The 6,206-nt window shown below is 45.8% G+C and overlaps 1 protein-coding gene across 4 annotated transcripts in view; it reads left to right on the forward strand.

Annotated features, from left to right (window-relative positions):
- Positions 1–981: 981 nt before the first annotated feature.
- SLC16A7 (solute carrier family 16 member 7) overlaps positions 982–6,206 on the forward strand; it is a 172,049-nt gene continuing 166,824 nt past the window's right edge. Inside the window, exons 1-2 of one of the 4 annotated variants that reach the window (XM_067009666.1) lie at positions 1,031–1,397; positions 4,578–4,761. The gene's annotated coding sequence lies outside the window, so the exon portion shown is untranslated. Of the gene's footprint in view, positions 1,398–4,577; positions 4,762–6,206 lie in introns of all 4 variants that reach the window. The other 3 variants (XM_067009668.1, XM_067009667.1, XM_059080691.2) reach the window with 3 other exon arrangements.

The raw sequence follows: 6,206 nt of genomic DNA on the forward strand, positions 1-6,206 counted from the left end.
AAATAAGTAATTATAATGATTATTACTACCATATTGCCATTTTGATTCTTTGTCCCTTGGACTTCAAAATTCCACTTATTTCAACTAAATTATCTTGGCTTTTTAGAAATGATTTAATTTCTAGAACAAACAAGAAAAGCTTCTAAGAAGTTATATTTTTATTTAAGGTTAATGCAACATTTTATCTTTTCACTTTTTTGGAGCAGGAAAGGGGGGTGGGTGACAGAAAAGCTGGAATATGAATTCTCAAATCTAAGCCCCCATTTTTATCTCCTGGATTGTTTCTTTTCCTCTAAGTAGTACTTCAACTTTAAAAACATTAGAGGAACCAATGTAAATGTTCATTTCCAGGCCTTCTTCTTTCCAACTTCCCCCAAAACATGTTCTAGACAGGGGGGAAAAAAAAAGGTAGAAGAAACCAAACCAAGACTGGTATTACCATTATCCCTAGCACTATGTATTGTCAAATAACTAAATCCTATTTTGAAGAATTAAATAATTTGAGAAACTAAAACTGAATCATTTATAAGTGACCTTCTTTCACTTCTTTCCTATTTTCAAGTTCTTGCGCTACTCCTCCACCCCCGGGGGGTAAATTTTATTTTTCCCTTAGTGTGAGGGATATGGTTGGCAAGCCTAATCTCCAACACTGCAGTCGCCCCTCCCGCCTCCCTGCCCCGGGCCTCCTCCCCAAAGACCTCCACTGAAAAAAAGGTCCAGCACTTTGCCTGCAAGCTCACAATGAGCCTCTTCTCTTCTCCCTGCCTTCGACCAGGTTCCTCTCCTTTTGCAAGGCTTTCCTCACCCCTAGGTTGCACCACTCCCTGCGGTATGTAAACAGAGCTACCACACACCTGGCTCCTCTGTTAGGTGCCAAAGTACTTCGGGTAAAGCGTGTCCCAACTGATCTGGAGCAAAAGTTCTACCAGACTTGTGTCTTTCTCTCAGGGTCAAAACTAAAATCCGAAGTGGAGCGCCCCGAGCCACAGAGAAAGCGTCTACAGCGTAGACAGTGGCCTGGAGCATGCCCAGTCCGCCTGGAGTCACTGGGCGGCGGCCGGCCGCCACTCGCGGCCCCCGGACTCAGGCAAAAGCCGCGGGAGCTCGCGGCCACCCTCCTCCTCCTCCCCGCACCCCCCTCCCCCGTCCCCCGCCTCCGCCTCCCCCCGCGGCGCGGCGCGCGCTCCCAGGCATCCACAAGGGAGCTCAGCCGCCTCGCCTGCCCTCCCCGTCGCCTCCACCTCCTCTTCTTCCACCTCCTCCGGCTGCAGCGGGCGAGGACTCGTCCGGGGACATAAATAAATAAATAATTCCATTCACCCGGTGACAGTGAGGCGAACCGGCGGCGGCCGGCGGGAAACGGATCGCTGCAGCGCCCACCCTGTGCCGGAGACCAGGTAAAATAAGTTACACCCCGGGAGGAAAGGAGCAGAGGACTGGGCGCCGGCGGAGAGGAAGGCGAGCGCGCATCCGTTACCCGAGCTGCCCGGGGAACCGCACGCGTGTGTGTAAATAATGGCCAACCTGTGACACGCACGCCAAAGCCGTTAGCCGACGAGCCCTTATATAGACAAAATTCCCCCAGGCGGCTGCCGGAGGAGAGTTCGCATAACACGAGCGCGGACCTCAGCCGGGTGCAGCCTCGGGGCGCGCGCGGGCGCGCGCGCGCGTCGGAGAGGGGGGCCAGAGGGGTCCGGGGCGGAGAGCGGTCCGCGCGCCCGCGTGCTTCCGGCCAGGCGACGCCAGAGCTCCGAGCTTCTGCACCGAGGCTCTGCCGGCGCGGGCCCCCCCCCCCAACCTTGCCCCACGAGTACCCCCGGCAGGTTCCCGCCTGGCGTGTAAAGCTTGCGCTTCTCAGCAGCATCCCGCCCCGGGCCCGCCAGCACCCCGGGGTGGCCTCGGCCGCGGGAGCTGGGGATGGGGGTGGGGTGAGAGTGTGTGTAGGGAGCATCTTCTCTTTTAGCAGGTGGTGGGGGCTCGGAGAGGCTGGAAGGAGAGGACGAAATACCAGGGGGGTCGAGCTTTGTTCTTTTTCGGTCCCCAGGTAGCGTGGCGGGGGCGAGGCCAGTCGGGGGCATAAAAGGAGTGTGACTTGACGGGGGCGGAGGAGGGCCTGCGCCTCCCGGGCTCACGCTGAGTTTCCTGCGTGAGCTGCTGCGCCGCGCTGGTGTTGCCAGGCCCCGCCAGGTAGCGCGGGAGGCTGGCGAGGCTTCTCTTTCGGGTGGATGCTGCTTGGCAGCTGTTCCCTCCACCCCCATTTTCTCCCTTACTTCCTCGAAACGGGATTGCAGACTGCCTTGGCAGGGGCGGTTGTGACCGAGGCCACTTTCCGGGTAGGGCTGGGGAGGGAATTTTGTGGTCTACGTCAGGGACGTTAAAATTACACACACACACACACACACACACACACACACACGAGAGGAAATGTGCGGTTTCTCTCTGCCTGGGTAGTAGTACGAAAGCTAGTATTTCGTGTCCTCCTTTCTTGGATCTGTTCAGGGACGTAGCAGAGGAATAAAACCACAGGCAGTGGTGAGGGTGATGTGAAAAAGCCAGAAAACAGTGGGCACTAGGTGCCCTTTAGTGGCACCCCATGCTTTATGACTAAATCCAAATTGGGAACTCGGGAGGGCTGCAAACTTTCAACAGACAAGTTGGCTTGAATGTGCTGTGTCATTGAAACCTCAAGAACTACGTGTGCATTTGGGGGAGAGTGGCTGAAAAATTAGAGCTGGATGGTGGCTGCAGAGAATGATGAGGATTGAACAAGGTGACCCTTATTTGGCCCTGGTGAGGCAATCCTAGCCCCACTTTCTGCTTCTGACCACATTGCATTTGAAGCAGTCTAAGTCAGCTGGCCTGAATGATCTCAGTAAAAGGGAAGGATTACCTTAAGCAACTCAGTGTGTTGTGTAACAATTCATAAAGTCAGAAATTAGTTTTTGCAAAATTCATAGCAACAGTTTGCAATTAAGTACTGCTCCCCCACCCCCTCCCGGACTGTTTTAATAATGGTAAGCGATCTGAAATTTTAACACCTTTTTCCCAATGTCCTAGTTAGTTCACCTTCCTTTAAATGCTCAGTTTATTTCTAGACATGCATTTACTTTTCTATAATATCTAGCTGATATCTTTGGCCTTGAGCCCTCCTGAAGGGAAAGAGGGCAAAGAGACTTAAAGAAATATACTTTATCCAGAGTTATATTCCTGGTTCATGGATCTAAAGTAAAAGAAGTCTCCTGCAATTGCTTTTCATTCTGTATTCATTTATCAAACATGTTTTTGAGACATTCACATGGAAAAAGGTAATTAACTTTAGAGTTAGACCTAGATTTCAAGCTCAGTTCCACACTTTTGTAAGATTGAGTAATTATTCAACAATCTCATCCTCAGTTTTTCTTATTCATAAAATGGGATTCGTGGTATCTACCCTGAAGTGCTATGGTGAGGAATAAAGTATACGGAAAACATCTAATAAATAAACCAGCTATTTCTGAAACCCTAAAATCACCCCAGACACTGTACTGTGGTTCCCAAGATGAAGAAGGTTGGAATTCTGCTCTCCAAAAACTCAGCATCTAGTCATCTAGGATAATCTTCCTCCTGTCCTCTTTGCCATCAGTCAGTTTCCTCTCAGTGGAAGAAGCATATATCTCAAATAATTTGAAAGGGATGTAGCAATTTCAAGAAATTAAGATGTGCTAAAAGGCAAATTTGAGAAGGGTACCTTGCCTCAGAAACCTGTGTGTTCAGCCCCATCCATTTGCCCATTGAGAGTGACCCAGTATAAACAGGTAATGGAGGATTTTCTCTTGTTATGAGGGCAGGACATCCCTTCCCTGAAGAAGGTCTTTGCTAATGAATTGATTTCCATTTTTTTGAGACTGAGCAGCAAGTCTTTTCTGCACTTTGGACAGACTAGTCCACTCACTCTGAGAAGCCCAAGAATATAGAAACTATAAAAACATCTCTGTAATGCTACCATGTTCTGGGCACTGTGCTACCACTGTCTTATTAACTCCTTTTATCTCCTTAACAATCCTAAGAGGTAGGTCTGTCAATATCCACATTTATAGAAGAGCAATTGAGGTACAGAGTTAAGAAATTTGCTCAATTTGCACAGCTAGCAAGTGGCTGAGTTGGGGCAAGCACCCAGGCAGGCTGTCTGATTTTAACCACTAAGTAGTACGGTTTATGCTGCACGAAGCTGAACGAGGGCCGGGACTTTGTCTGTCGTGTTCTCTCTTCTCAGTGCAGTGCCTGGCAAGTGATAGTCCTGAACAACTGATTATAGAAAAAATGAAGCAAGGAGGGACAGGAGGAGAAACAAACAAGGGAAGAGTGAGCCTCCTTTCCTGCCTACAACTCTAAATCTGGCAGGGAATCCCTCATGGACTTTGCCTGGGGGAAAGGATAGTTGAGGATCTTTTGAAGAGTTGTTTGCCTTGTCCCACATTATTTATTCTGTGTAAGCACATGCATAGAAATAATTCATGGTAGCTAGTGTCAGGTATTAAATATTTGGCGTTAAGGCTACTAGGTTGTTATAAGGTTCGCTGGCTTGTTTTTCTTAACAGATTTTTGGGAACCCTTTGAAGAGCCAAGTTTCTCAATAGATGGCATGATAGTGCTGGATTGCATAAGCCACTGAATGGACTCTCATTGTCTGAGAGGTCATCCTTGTTTGTCCGAGGCTTTCTCAACTATTTGGATCAAAGTGTGCAGGAAATGTGTTGGGAAACGACTGAACACTAAGTCTCAGTGAGTAATAGAATTTTTTTTTTTTAACTGATGAAGCAAGCTTCGTTTTCTCAGTTGGTCCCTTAAATCGTGAATCCAGGGTCCTAATCTACCTACTTGGAAGATCCAGTAGTTTTTATTAATCTTTATTGAAATCCCAAATAAGTTCTTGAAAATTTTACAGGGCATTTGGGTGACAACTACAAAAGGCTGGTGTAAAGATATTTTTGTTAAAAATTTTGTACACTTAGGATAGCCCCACAAAAAATGACATACTGTGTGGTTCAGATATCTGAACTGGTGATTACTGTTTGGTAATATTTGGCATTAAAACAGAAATGTTCAATGGAAGATATCTAGTATGGGTGGTAACACAGAGAAATATTTGTTTAAATAAATAAAAGATCTGGACAAAATGTTGGTATTTTTAAAAAGCAGTTAAATTAAACATTGGCTCTTTCCTCACCTAATAACACAATGAAATGTATTCTTATTAATCATGCATACCCATAAACAGATTCTGATTAGAGCTAATACATAGAAGAGTTATAGATTATAAGAAGCTGCCCTACTAAATAATTTACTTGAAGACCTATTTCTTTTGGAACTAGATTAGATATGAATAAACAGTGAAACTAAAAGGCATGCATTTGCTTGAAAAGTTTCTAAGGGATGAACTGTATTCATGATATTTGCCTGTTTTTGAAATTGATTCTCCAAAATTTCAGAATCTGAAGTTCTGTCAATTTTTCTCAAATATACAAAAGGTGCATTCAGTGATAAACAGCATTATGTGACAGTGTTTCTCAACAGGTGACACTATTGGCATTTGGGCAGGGCTCCTCTACATGGATTAGGAATGCCTCTTTTATTGCAGGACATTTAGTGTGTATGGCCCCTGTCCTCCATATGCTGATAGATTCCCCTCAGTCATAATTACTGAAAATGTCCCTTGAAATACCTTTTGGAAGGATAGTACTAGATGTGATTGAAAACTATTGTCCAATAAGATCAAATTGAGAATGTTTAAGGAAATTATCCTTGAAATGAGTGTACCTTCCAATAAGAAATTCTTTTGTTTTTTCTTCAAAGGATAAAAAGAGTAATCTCCTGTGAAACTACTTTGATTTAAAGGAGTGAGTTCTTCCCTGTAAAGTATATTAAGTATTAATATTTCAGAATCAGGTTATAATTGGCCTCTGAGGGTCCAAATCTTCATTCGCTTCACACTGTCAACAACCTTTGGTGCTGCTTCTTAAACTCTTCTCTTGACTTCTGCGTACCCTTTGTGCCCCTCTTACTTCTCTGACTGCTCATTGGTGGCTTCTTCTTCGGCTTTCCTTTCATCTCCTACTCACTCAAGTATGTGTTCCTCAATTTCCATTTGAGTTCTCTTATCTGTGTTTGATCCATTGGCAAAGCTCATCCTCTCTTGGCCTGTGTTTTGACCTCAGCAGGAGTTAACA

This window comes from Kogia breviceps, chromosome 12 (assembly GCF_026419965.1).
Source record: "Kogia breviceps isolate mKogBre1 chromosome 12, mKogBre1 haplotype 1, whole genome shotgun sequence".
NCBI classification, from domain to species: domain Eukaryota; kingdom Metazoa; phylum Chordata; class Mammalia; order Artiodactyla; family Physeteridae; genus Kogia; species Kogia breviceps.